We start from the raw sequence: 14,562 nt of genomic DNA, 5'->3' as shown, positions 1-14,562 counted from the left end.
TATTGTTGTGTAGAGTTATGTGCCTATTTGAAGTTGGTTCTATGAGTAATAGAGTAACTTGTCTGAATCATCATCTGCCTCAGTAAGGCACAATCACAAGCAGTCTCCCCTGAGCATGTGTGCAAAGATTAAAAAAAAAAAAAGCCAGTAGTTGATTTCATATAAGGGTGTGGTTTTATCTGGTAGTACAATGATTTCAGAGAAAGACACTGAAGTTTGTATTTACTAACTACAGCGTATGAGGACAATAATTATGGAAATAAAACAGAGTGGTGGAGGGGTGATTGATATAAAGAGAGAAGTAAATTGGGGCTCTTGATAAGTTGAAAAACAATTCCAGAGCAGATCTTAGATCAAGTGAGTTGCAAGGATAAGATGTCATTCTAGACAAGTGGATACTGGTTCCCTGACATTAAGATGTAGTTTCCAGTGCTGGTAAAGTTTCGGCAGTGGCCATAGGAGTAAATAAATGGAGCTGAGTGGAAGAAATGTTCATGATAGAAGAAGACGTCAAAGTGAGAGTCTAGATATTGGATCCATATAGGTGTTGAATATATTAATACTAAACATAGTAACTAGTGTTTGGTAGAAACAAAGGCAGTGAGATTGGTCTAAATGACTGGTGTGACTCTTCCAAATTTTGAGATTTAATAATTCTGATTTTAAATTTTAATTATATCATTATATACTTTATCTTACTAAGAATTACTTTTTAATGATAAACAGGATAAAATAAAACTCTTCTGAAGATCATGACTAGCATCTTCTCATTGTTTCAAAAAAACTTTAGGTACAAATTTAAGGGAAAAAAACACTACTATGAATAGCTGTCTTTTCATGAAAATTCTATAAGAATTGTATTAATATCTATTTATTAAATATTTTGATATTATTCAGAGTGTGTATAAATAGGAAAATTACCTTTAATATTCATTTTTCTGTTAAAATTGTCATGTTTTTGAGAAATAAAGCTGTGCATTGTGTTATATCCATAATATAGAGAGAAACTAGGCAACATTCACTGTTTTTAATTCTCTAGTCTCTTACGTTACTCCATCTATAGAGTTCAAGTGTCAAAGAAAAGAATGGATTCTTTCATGTGCAAAGAATTTGGCTTAAAGAAAAAGAAGCAAATGAAACTGGTTCCGTAGCGCAGATTATACAGTATAATGCAATATAGTGGATCCATCTGCTGCTCAAGTTTGTAGAAACTTGAATTCATACAGTTATTTGGGGAAATGCTGACAAATAGTATAAATGATTCCTTGGAATGTGGTTATATCTATACACATGAAAACCCATGATAAATAAAAAAATAAGCAAATGAATTTCTGCAAGATAGAATAACATGAGAGGAATAGTTGATTTTTTTTGCTTATACTTTTAATCCAGTTGGTATGATTACATATCCATCCAAAGTTTATTTCAAAATTCTTTGTACCAAGTTCTATTGAGACTGTTCAGGGAACTCTGAGTACCAGATAATTCAAAATAATATATAAAAAGATGTGAATGCAAGGGTGGATACATATATGTGGCAAAATGTGTATAACTTTAAAAATTCTAAAGCTTAACTTGGCTGCATGTTGTGAATATGTGAAATGAACTATTAAAACGGTGTTTAAAACATCTGTTTAAAAGGAAGGAACAGTGTCAGATAGAATTACCAATGATAAAAGGAAAGCAGACAACTCCTTCATCATATACTTTGATTTAATATGTCACAAATGTTCTATAGTCTCAAATAGCCTCAAACAGTAATTACCCATGTTTCAGTGGCTCTACCTGTCCTATTAACAAGGAATCTCTTACCCTTCACTGTCATTCTTGAGTACAGTGACGACTGGAGCCAGCTAGAGTCACCACATGTGTCAGGCACCACTGACTATTTCTACCAAATCCACCAGGTCAGGCCAGGCTGAGCTAGCATGGCTGAAAAGTAGTGGACTAAGTCAATTTTATTGAACAGGGTATATTCAGAAGTTAGCATAATAACTGGAACAATATCATGTCCTCAGTTTTTGGTTGATATATGCAATATTCAGTATACAAGTGAATAGAAAATGACAATGGAAATAATAAAGTCTGGTGTGATCCAGTGTTACAGCCTGTTGCTTCATGGGCTTTTTGAGAGCTAGTCACAGACACTCTGAGAATCAAAAGGTACACATAGAATACTGGTTTATTTGCAATTGCTGGGACAGTGTATGGTTTTTGTCTGCTCTCTTCTGCTAGTTTCCTCTGGCTCCATTATTTTTCCCTTTGTCGCCTGTCTTTGTTTGCCACCCTCAGAGATCCAGTGTGGCCATCCCATTCCATTCATTGCCTCAGAAACTCTTTTCCCTTAAACTCCTATCTCCTCTTTTCGTTTCCCATAGCTTTTGAGTTTATTTTCCAAGAGAGACAGAATCCCAATGCCTCTAAGGGACAGGCAGTGTACTTGCATGAGTACAGAATCTGGAGGTAATCTAGGGGGCAAATAAGAAATTCTAAGCCCTATGTCAAGGAGTATATGCCTTCAACTGCACTTGGCTCATGCCCTGGAAATACTGATTCTGTGCTGCTGGATCTTCTGAATTTCAAGAGTACTAAAAATATTTCCCTATTTAACATATTGGCAAATAAATCCTCAAAATCAACAACAATAAAGCATCATTGGAGACCAAATAGAACACATCTGTGACATAAACCAGTCCTCAGTCACCAAATGGAAATCTCTCTTTTAACCTTGTTGGTGTCTCTTCTCCAGGTTTCCACACTTTCTTATGCTTATTTTCAATCTGTAAACTGCACAGAGTTTTCTGACAAGTGGTACATAATTATTTTAAATGAGCGGCAGATGGAAAGTCAAAAGACCTTCACCATGGCCTAAGTTCTCTTGTGATACTTGTGAAATAATTATCCCTTCTGCTCTGGCCAAGTGGTAATAGCATGTGCCTTTTCTGTGCACTATGTTTCTAAGATCTTAATTTGTCTCCTGTTCTTACGATTCATGGTTTCCTTCTAGAGAAGGGAAGAAGAAAAACAGAATCCTATCCTTCTTCCCATGTGAAACAGAGAGCACATGATTGGAACAGATTACACAGCCTACAGAGGAGAAATATTGATTGAGAGATTTGTGTTTCCTGCAAGCTGGTCAAGTTTCTAATCTTGGTGTGTTCAAGTAGGCAGTACACTATTTGTAAGATCGTTGTTCAAGATTGTGTGGGATGGGGTTTCAATTAGAACTGCATATATCTTAGATTACTTCTAACTGTGAGATTTTATAGAACAAACAAAAAAATTTCTTTCTGTAGCTCATATTCTAAAACTCTTATTAAGTTCTCTGCTGAAAATCAAAGTTGTAACTTACTGAATTGTTGGGGTCTGAAATAATTATTGTCTTGTTTATTGATAATATTTTGATATTATTTTATGACAATGTTGGGTAGGATACTAACACATAGTAGGTGATAAATAAACATTTGCAAAATCAAATTGGATTCATGTCTCCAGGTCTCATCTTACCGCAGTACACATATGGTCTTAATTTACGTTGGAGTCAGAATATTTAAAAAGACATTAAATTAAAGTGCCATCTGCCAAATTTCTGAAACCAAGGGAAAAACAGATTTGCAGAATAATTGGTATAGGAGATGAGAAAGTCAGCATAGAGGACAAAGGCCAGATTATATTCAATCCATTTTAATTTAACAAATATTAATGTGTCTAGTCCACAGAGGCTCTGTGCTAGGTGCTACGGTGATGTGAAACTATATAAATACGATCCTGGCCTTTCTAGTTAAAGTGTCTGTTACCTTCTGTTCAATTTTTGTCACTCCGGAAAGTATGAATACTGTACTTGCTCAAAGGGTAAGAGCTGTATGAGAACAGTAAAGTCCTGGTTTCATATTTAACCCGCTTAAGGCAAAAATAGCTTCAACAGCTGTATTTCTGGGGTAATACTTTTACCAAGGTAGACATATCTTCAGCACGGTATTCTGGGATTGTGAAATTTGCAGACCAAATGGAAGGGTGTGATGGCGGTAATCACACTAAGTATCCTGAGAAGCTATATGACATGAGGCTTTCAGAGCAGACCTTCCAAGGAATGCAAGCTTGATTAGATGGCAGCCTACCGTCACATTCTCATAACACCATGACTCTGTCATTATGCAGGAAGAAAGGCATTCCTTACCACATATTAATGGAGCAGTAATTCCTAGAATTGCTTGTTTCCAAAGGGAGAATTCTTATTCTAACCCATGGTCCCAAGTGGTGGGGAATTCTAACCAGAGGGAGGATCAGCCCTGGCAAGAATTCTAGTGTGAAAAACCCTAGTCTGTGAGGAAGTTTTCAGTGTTAGCAGAGGTGTTGCTATAGCCACTGATGCATAGGAGCCAGATACGGTGGAAGGAAAATAATGAAAAATGCTGATTAGGAGCTCAGAGAAAGGAATGAAACATTTGTGCTCAATAATAAAATGTAATGCTCTGTTAATCTATTTCTTGCCTATCCTTACTCTGTAGGTTTTTAAAGTACACTTTTGTTCCTCATTTAGATCTTTACACTATATTTCCCCCTTTCTCATCAATTTTCCTATATTGACACTGACTTTAATTGTGAATGGATTCAACTCTGCAAGGGCCTGAATATGAAATATAATGTCAGCATCAAGAGAATCAACGCTTTTTGTGCCATATGTAATCAAGAAAGTTAGATATGGATAGTGCATATTAGAACAATTCCCAGCAGAGGCTCTGGAAAGCTTCACTCTCAGAGCCATGCCCAGAGTTCTTGAATTTCTGGGGTACTTTAGGGAAATGTCTCAAGCCCTTCAATGTCTATGTCACAGATTTAAATATGAATACCTATGTATGCATATATAAATGCCTGTATTAAGTGTGCATGTGTGTATGCAAAATTTATCAGGCGGGTATATCTATGTAGATTTGGCAAGAGCAATATTAGGCCTGAGTCTGTATTAGCTATTTTTCAGTGATGTTCCAATTAGTTTATAAATAGAACTTCTCTACTTCAATTTAAGAAATAAGAGAAATTTTAAAATAAACATTTCCCCCAATATCTGGCCACATTATTTTTTTAATTTAGCATCTGTGAACCTTACAATCTGTAGCATCCTGGAATTCTATTTTCCACCGTGTCACTTTACTTCCATCTTATGTCACTTCTACATGATGGGAACTGTTGAGACTACCTTCACCATCCAACTCAAGTTCAGACATGTTAACAATTTGCCTTTTTTGTTTCAGGTCTGTCTTTCCTTAATTCAACCAGATGGTTATGTTTGATTTTACGTATATGTGCCCTTTACTCTCCAGGAAAGAAAAATATTTAAATATTTTAGCATTTTGAAACAATGTGTTGACATCCACTGGTTGTGTTTCATTGGACATCTGATTTATTTTCACATTTTGAAATATTAAGATATCCAGGTTCCCAAATGTAATCTTTGTTCTTGCAGACTAAAAAATCTGCCTTTATTGGTAAGATGTCACCAGTGTTGATTTCCCTGTTGGTTAATTCCAGATCATGATATGAAGCCATATACTTTAGCTAAAGGAGCTCTGCAAGCTGCCGGCTGATGTGATGAAGAGAAAGACTCCCTCATAAACTTTCCCAGAGAGCAGCCTGTTCCTGATATCAAGGCTGCAAAGGACCAAAATGGAATATCTAAAACCTGAATCCCCAGGACATGAACCTTTTCTTCCAACACAACCCATTCTCCGAGGAAATAAAGAAATGAGCCCAGGCAGAGAGTACGCATGGCCAAATGCCACAGGGTGCCACTGCTATCAGGTGGCACAGATTTAATCTCCAGGCACAGAGCTGCTGATTTGATTTAGGATAGCAGTTGTTAAGAGCAGAAGGAGCTGTTGGCATAAATGGAGACCCTCTCGGCCAAGCATGCTTTCCAACCGTCCTGGATTTAGAAGGAAAAAAAAAAAAAGAGCTGCAAGAGGAAGAGCAGGAGAGAGAGAGTGTGGTAGCAGACCTATTGAAGAGTTGGGCTTCAGCTCACTCAGAGGAATTCTATTAAATGAACTCATCCGTCATCTTGCCTTTTATTGATGAGTGGCATTGCTTGGTGGCAAGTGACATAGCAGAACAAATAGTATCAGAGTCCTGGCTCCTGTTCCACGGCACACACAGATGCGCAGGCCCCAAAACAATGAGTCATTACTTATTACATCCATTATTAACTCAGCTCAGCCTCATTAGGCTTAGAAATTGAGGAGAGGAAAAAAAAATCAGAAGCTAAGTGACACCAAGTACCCACGCATTTAGGGGGAAGAGGGTCGTGTGGGAAAGACAGTGAACAAGTGAAGGGCAGTTAAAACGAGCAACTCAGCAATTGTGACATTTTCAAATCCTGAGAGTCACCGATAGTTGATTGTGTGTTTTTCCTCTTCTGACATGTTTGTGTTGAGGACTATATCTTTAAGCAGTGGGGCTGAAGTTGAAGAATATAGGAAGTACATCATTAGCTAACATCAGCACTTCAAGATAAGGCTCATTAGGAGAGGTGCAGTGCCTTTATTAATGGGTGCTTGGAGGTTGCTATATGCTGAAACCTATATGCATGATCACATTTTCTAAAGGGACTTGTAGAAGTAACAGAGGCAAACTGCTTCCGCTGTAAAGCAGTTTGCCCCCTGACGTATTGCAAGAATATGTCTTCTTCTTATTGCTCCTCACACATCTACCTGTGCTTTTTCAAAGTTGGGTGTTTCACCCAAAAGGAGACACATTTGCTGGAGTTTAAGTGTGCTAATAACAGAATCCAGGCAATTATAAGAGAAAATTGTGTCCATATTTTAGCAATACTGCTCAATGATGGAAATACTATAAAGAATAATTAGAACTAGTTCTTTGGAAGTGATTATCTTCTGGGACAAAATATGGACTCATTTTAGAATGATATATGAAAGCATCTCTTCTTTTACTGTTAACCATGAATAAAAATAATGTTTCATATTACTCCACGTGAGATTAATTGATCAACTCTGTCAGCTAAAATTCTTAATGAAGTCAAAATATTGGTTATATTTTTCTCACTGAATATTAAGAAAATAAACTATTTTGCCCATGTGGCCGTGATTTCCTTATTCTGAATACATAATTATATATTTCTTGGGCTTTCAATTTTTAAGATAGTGTAAAAATACACTTTTTGAATATTCTTTCTCATTTGAGCAGATAAAATACCTATTTTTTTAAATTATACTTTAAGTTCTGGTGTACATGCGCAGAATGTGCAGGTTTGTTATGTGCCATGGTGGTTTGCTGCACCCATCAACTCATGATCTACATTAAGAAAATACCTATTTTTCTACAAAGCAAGTGAAATATAATAATATTTATTATGCATTGTATGTACATTAGGTTATTCAATCAAAGTGTGTTTACAGATTGTCAGTTGATGAGTTGCAAGATCATCAGGTAAAGGGAAAAAAAGGCCTTAGTATTGAAGACAAAGATTGAAGTTCTTTTTATGAAGTTTATGTTTGGCTACAATAATATTTTGGACAGGAAATAAAAGCAAAAGTGATCATTAAAATTGGTCAAATATATAGGTAAAGGAGTCAATACTTGCCAATCTTAATTTTCCCTATGTGGTTTTCTATGTCTACATTTAATTATACATTTGAAAAAAAATTAAATGTCTTTAAAATGTGGAATTATTTTTGCGTGACAGATTACAGGGTGTGGAATTTGATTGCGCACCTATTTGGGATATATTTTAATATCTCATAAAATCATTAAATTTTTAAATTATGCACTCATCTAGCTATTTAGTGTGGTCTTATTTCATGGTCCTCATGATTATGAAACTATAAACAGTAAAACCACACTGAAACTTTCATTTTGCCCTATAAGTGAGTGATATTTTTCTACTGATATTAGTATGAAAGAAGAAAAAAAAAGAGACAAGATGGAGGAGAAGGAGAAGAAATAATAGAAGGAGAAAAATAAATATATATATATTTTAAAATTTGTCTTGTTAATTTTGAAATTGAACTCTCTGCCTATTAATAATTCCTTAAAAGTTACCAAAGTCATTTCTTTCTGTTCTATGTAGAATATTTCATACATTTATCTGTTGGTCATGGTTTAGATGAAGGTATCAAGGCAGAGAAGATTGGGTTAGGTATAAATGATATCCACTTATTTTTATTCTTGAGAAACTTCTACTTCAAATTCCTATAATCAGTTATTCTCTCATTTGGACTTACCAAGACAATAGAAGTATAAGAAGGATAGATCTATCAGTTTTACACATTTATAAACCTGTATTTTAATAATTCTGCCTTCTGGAATATTAGAAGAAATCTACCTTTTCTAGTAAACAGCCCTCAAAATTGTTCAAGGATAATTATCATGTATCTTAACATTCTTCTGGTTTTCATCTTATAAACACTCAGTTCTCTCAACTGTACTGTACGGAAGAATCATTTCAGGCCAAATCAACATAGAAAAAACTAATAGTTTATCTGTATTGGGAATATAGTTGCATCTCTATGGCTTCATCTTTTCTCCCTACTCATCTCTTTCCAGGCAAACAACTATATTGGCTGCACAGTGGGCTCTTTAATTTCTATTTTTCTAGTTTAAAAGGGCTAGACCCAAAGGATAGCTATCACAATTTTGTAAAACATTTTCTCAGGGAAAAGCTCTTTTTTCAGTGATGGGGTCATGTGCCTAGAGGCCACTACCATAACTGACAATGTTTTTCTGCTGCAGATGGAAGTTTCACTCCCACAGAACCTGGCTCTTGTCCAATCCATCTTATTTTCCACTGAAAATTGCCATGGTGTTTTACTTTCTTGCCCAGCAGATTTTTCTATGAGTTATTGAAGAAAAATGCCCTTCTCCCACCAAGAGTACCTTATGCTACAGAGCAGAACTGACATGTGTCCTCATTTTTCACATATAAGCTTCAGTAGTATAGATTTTCACTTGATTTCCTCTTCATTGGAGTCTCTTCTTCTTCAGATTTGTCCTGACCCAGAGAAGGCTAAGACACAAGAAAATGTAAGTGACATTTTACTACTATGTAATCAATAATCCTCTACCTCTAATTCTAACCCTTTTCTCCCATCAAGTTTAAACACAAATCTCCCTCTCAAAGGTGAACTCATCCCTCATCCAGAACACTGCAAAGACGTGCAGCAGTTGCTCAAGTTTCTCACAGACAAAGGATCTTAGTCCTTTGGAATTCTTCAAGACCATACGCCTTTAGTGATAGTTGCCTGATGTCTTCCTGTAAAAACTCCACCACTTCTAAATTTTCAGGGGAAATACAGCTTAGTCTCTTCCCCAAAATTCATTCCACATATCTAACATTGCAAACCACACATTGGCCTCATATATTCTTATAAGTCCTTTTGCTAGTAGCATTCTATTTTGTCAAGGATTCTCATCAAGTGCAGTGTACACTTCCAGGCAGAGATTTTTCCAAGCCTGCTCATTTGTCTGGGGTACAAGACATCAGCTTCTGGGCATCTGGGTCTAGTGGGAGGTTCATCGTTAGTTGCAGTGCAGCTAATCCAGTGAGATTACCTTGGGATGCATAACACTGTCTAACATGATGTACAGGTCCACTGCTCTTCTTGTACAGGTTGAACTTATGTCACTTCAGCCTAACAGAATTAAAGGCTTTTCTACTTCACATTTATTTTCTTTTTAATTTCCTGATGCAAATGATGGATATTTTGATGCTGGGCATAGCAAATCTCAAGAATCCAGCCCCTCTCCCAGACTCCACAGGTAACTACCTCTAGAAAAAGCAGGAGAATATACTCACCCCAATAGAGAACCAGAATAACATATGGCAAAGAGAGATTCAACACTATGATTGAGGGGGCTTTTGAATGGGACTCAAATATCCTTTAGGATTAGCCACAGGCAAAGGCTGAGTATGTGTCTGTCTGCAGGTACGATTGAGAAGTGACAGGCAATTCTGCTGCCCAAATGTATGCATATCCCCTAAACCACCACACTGTTATTAGAGAATCGCTCCTGTGGGTATTATTTCTAAAATGTCTCTGTAAAAATGCAAATACTTTACCTAGAAGTAATGGAACATTAAGCCATTTATAGTCATTTAAATTTTAGAGACGCTTAAAACATTGACACAGAAATAGAGTGAATCCAAGAAAACAGGATATGTAAAATAATCATTGATTTAGAAGTTAGAAAGTCATTTATCAAAGAAGGCTGTGAAAACTTGAGGATGGGAGAGGTTGCATATTAGAGATAAGGATACCTTGGAAGGCCAATTCAAGAATCAGTGGGTAAAAAAGGGAAGTGAAGCAGCATCAAAGATACCTTCTCTGTAATTTAGCAATTCACCAAAAGCTGACTTTGACGCTATAAACTAAACCAAAACTGTTGACTTTGAAAAATTATACCATATAGAATTTAAAAGATTTTAAAAGCTATTGCAATAAGGGAGAAGAATTGAACTCAAATTCACTGAAATTCAATACAGGAAAATTTTAAATGCTGATGGAGCTAATGAAAAAATACTGAAAGATAGAAACTTGGGGGTGGGATATTGCTGATATTCTCAGGCCCATCTCCCACAACTTCTCAACAAGTTATTTTCCCTGCTTTTATTCACTCTTCTCCTGCTCCTTGAAAAACACAAGATGAACTCCTAACACTGGATATGTCCAAATTCACGAATGAACGTTCATCTTCCACCTCTACTCAATTATTCCTGCTCATTAATGGAGGGTTCTTCCTGTGGTAGTGTGCTCCCAGTCTTTTAAACACTACAATGTGTACAGTCGCCTTAAATGATAGGCATTGCTCTTTTCCTCACAGAGATGAGAAAATGAAAACTGAAATTAGATACTTGCTCTAAATCCTAAAAGTAGTGAAGGCAGAATCAGCACTCAGCTTTAGGTACCCTTTCTCTAAGCTCACTCCTCACTGTCTGCCAGGCTCAACATCAAATTCAAATGCTGTCTGTTTTGTCTCTTCTCATGCAGCTAATAAAGACATACCCAAGACTGGGTGATTTATATAGAAAAGATGTTTAGTTTACTCACAGTTCCGCATGGCTGGGGAAGCATCAGGAAACTTACAATCATGGTGAAAGGCACCTCTTCACAGAGTGGCAGGAGAGAGAATGAGTGCCGAGTGAAGGGGGAAGCCCCGTATAAAACCATCAGATCTGGAGAGAACTCACTCACTATCACAAGAACAGTATGGGGGAAACCACCCTCACGATTAAATTATCTCCACCAGGTCCTGACCTTGACATGTAGGAATTATTACAATTCAAGGTGAGATTTGGGTGGGGACACAGAGCCAAATCAACCATATCACCGGCCTCTGACAGACTTCCTTTCTTTGAAGTGCTAAACCACTTATATTTTATCCCCATTTTGGGCAAACCTTACTCAGTGTTCCATAAAATTATTTAAGTATCATTTCCCTGAGGCAGGGCGCTTGTTGAGCCTTCTGCAGGGGACAAAGTTGAAATAGATATAAAATTCCCTGGTGTATTTGATCACTTGCCTAATGTTTTCCTTACAATTTTCTCAGAGTAAGTAGGTTGCAATACACACTCTCAAGATTGCTCACGAAGGTTGATGGAATATTTCAAATGAAAAACTTGAGTTTACAGGGTGATGGCTTCTAATATCACAGTCTCTGGAAGATACAGTTGGTCCATTCCACTCATTGTACGTCAGAAAATTGAAAATCAATGTTGAAGTTGTTTGTGTAATGGAACACAGTCTCCCGTTAAGCTCCTATATTTAGAAACTTACAATTGCAAAACAAAATAAAAATCAAATCTTAATAAAAGCAGTAAATGTATAGAAGTTGTTATTTATAGCTTTTAATGTACGAGAAGTGTGAACAGGGTCCTGATTAGAGTTCTGCAACCTGGTAAGCACAAAGCAGGTCTATACAAAATGGAATTATGAAAACTAGGAATGTTCAAAGTTTGAAAATAAATTCTTTCTTTCCCATAGGCATGTCTCCCATAGGTATTTTTGCCCTGTTAGAAACAGAATACTGGATTGACTAATGGTCTTATGTTTGCAAACTCTCATTGAATAAAATATTTTGAGACTCGCCAATGAAAGGATGAAACATGGAATAAATGTGTAATATCCTATATATTTACTTTATATATATATATACAAAAACACACATATGTATACATAGCAATGACATTTGACTGTATCCAGTTAATCTATTTCTCTGTAACATGATGACACTTTACATTTATAAAGCACTCTTATTTTTTCAAATTCATTATAAAAAAATAATTTTATTTCCTTTTCTTTGCTACAAACATTAACAAAACAGGCATTCTACCTATTTTGTGACTGCGCCCATATTGTTATAAAATTATAACTACATATGGGGCCATATAGGTGATCACATGGGTTAGTCCATGTTTTATGCTTTGTAAGGTCATGCTGCAGTTGCTATCACTAACTGTCTTTGTTTAGCCTTATCAATGTCATTTTTTATTTACTCCAAAAACATTGTCTTCATTCTAATTCAAGAAGAACTGATACCATTGCTGCAAGTGGGGCCAGAAGAAGAAGGCTCTAGGAAAATGGGTTGTGGAAGGGTGGATTTCCCTCATGATATTCTCTGGTGAGTTGGCTTCCAAGTACTTCTTGGAAAGTAAATGAGGATTTGAGTGTCTCATAGCACTAATTAATTCTGAAAAGAAAAGTAGAAGAAAGTGAAATTTCTTGACAGCTGCCCTGCACATCAAAGTGTCAATGCCAGTTAACAGATGCCACTGATCAGCAGCTTTCAACTTGCTTTCATAAATCCATCAGCAGAATAGAAGAAAGTTTGTATAGTTTCCTTCATGGTTTAAACTGAAGCAAACGTACTTCCTTTAGACAATGTATGTTAAAAAATTCATACTTCTTTGTATATTATTTCCTTTAACAGGGATTGCTAATTTCCATGTACCCATGATTACCATCAGTAACAGCTGCAAAATTTTATCAGGCACCTACTATATGCAGAAATCAGTAAGGAAAACTAAGTAGTATACACAGTGACGTAGACAACAGTTTTACTCTTAAAGGGCCTAAAACCTGGGATGATTAAAGCATAGTAGTAGAAAAAATTACAAGGCAACATACACTAAGCATCAGAATTATATTCAAAACAAGACTGACTGCAGTTATCAAAAGTGATATTCTGATGGCTGACTTTTATAATGTTCTTTATTTTTCTGTTTACTGATATAGTTTTTAAAATCTTAGTACAGTGTTCCAACATACCTCTTAAAGCTAGAGAGCCGCTCCTAAAGGAGTCATTAATTGTTGTTAAAGAAGATTATTCTTGCCCTGGAGCAAAAAGAGTCGATTTTGAATAAAAGTGCTTCATCTGAAAAGTGACTGATCTTGTAGGTTAAATCAGAACCTACCCATCCTAAAAATTTTAATAATAATTGAATAATAAAATAATACGTAGCAACATATTTTAATGTGTTCCTCATAATGTATAAAATATTCAGATATCTGTACATTTATGTAATTTTGATTTGGGAGTGCTGGGAACGGAAGGGCATGGTCGCTTTAAATGATATGGAAGTGGGGAAAAGAAGTACTATGTAGAAAAAGGCGGTCCTGGCTAGGCATCCACCCCCACGGACCTAGGTGAGGACAGGCACTCCTGCTTTCCCGCCCAAATGTTGCGTTTTCCAAGACCACCCTGGCCTGCCACACCCCTATCCTATAAAAACTCGAGACCCTGGCAGGCCGACCCACAGGTGGCCAGACATAGAGAGGAACACATCAGCGGAAGAAGACACAAGTGGCTGGAAGGGTAGAGGAAGTGGAGGGAGCAGGCCAGCGGAAAACACACACACAGACAGGCACCAGCACGCCGGCAGGCCATCCACCAGCGGGCCATCCACCAGCTGGCCATCCAAAGTGGACTTTGGCGAGAGCAGTTGGAGGAGAGCCCAGGCAGCCAAGCAGCCCGACTCCGGAGAAAACCATCTCCTTTCTGGCTCCACCATTGATGGAGAGCTACTTCCACTCAATAAAACTGAGCACTCATTCTCCAAGCCCACATGTGATCTCGTTCTCCAGTACACCACGGCAGGAACCCAGGATACAGAAAGCCCTTTGTCCATGCCTCCGTATCTACCTGTCCGGTAGAGGGTCTAATTGAGCTGGTTAACACGAGCTGTCTATAGATGGCAAACTAAAAGAACACACTGTCACGCATGCCCACTGGAGCTTCAGCTGTAAACATTCACCCCTAGACACTGCCATGGGGAAGTAGCCCTACAGCCTGCCTGTCTGTATGCTCCCCTAGAGGTTTGAGCAGATGGGCGTTGGAGAAGCAAGCCACATCCCCACCACACGCCCTGTGAGGCGGACAAGGGAACTTTTCCCGTTTCAGTTTTTACAAAAATTCTGTGAAGCAGTCAGAAATTGCTATATTCCTTTTAGGAATTAGGAACCTGAAGCTCTAGATTAAGGTTGTAAGCTTGGGTTGAAGATCAGAGTGCACAGTTTTCTCACTCTAATCACTGCTCATGTCATACTGGCACAT

Source organism: Gorilla gorilla, chromosome 17 (assembly GCF_029281585.2).
Source record: "Gorilla gorilla gorilla isolate KB3781 chromosome 17, NHGRI_mGorGor1-v2.1_pri, whole genome shotgun sequence".
Lineage (NCBI taxonomy): Eukaryota > Metazoa > Chordata > Mammalia > Primates > Hominidae > Gorilla > Gorilla gorilla.
Note: the sequence above shows the minus strand (reverse complement) of the source record.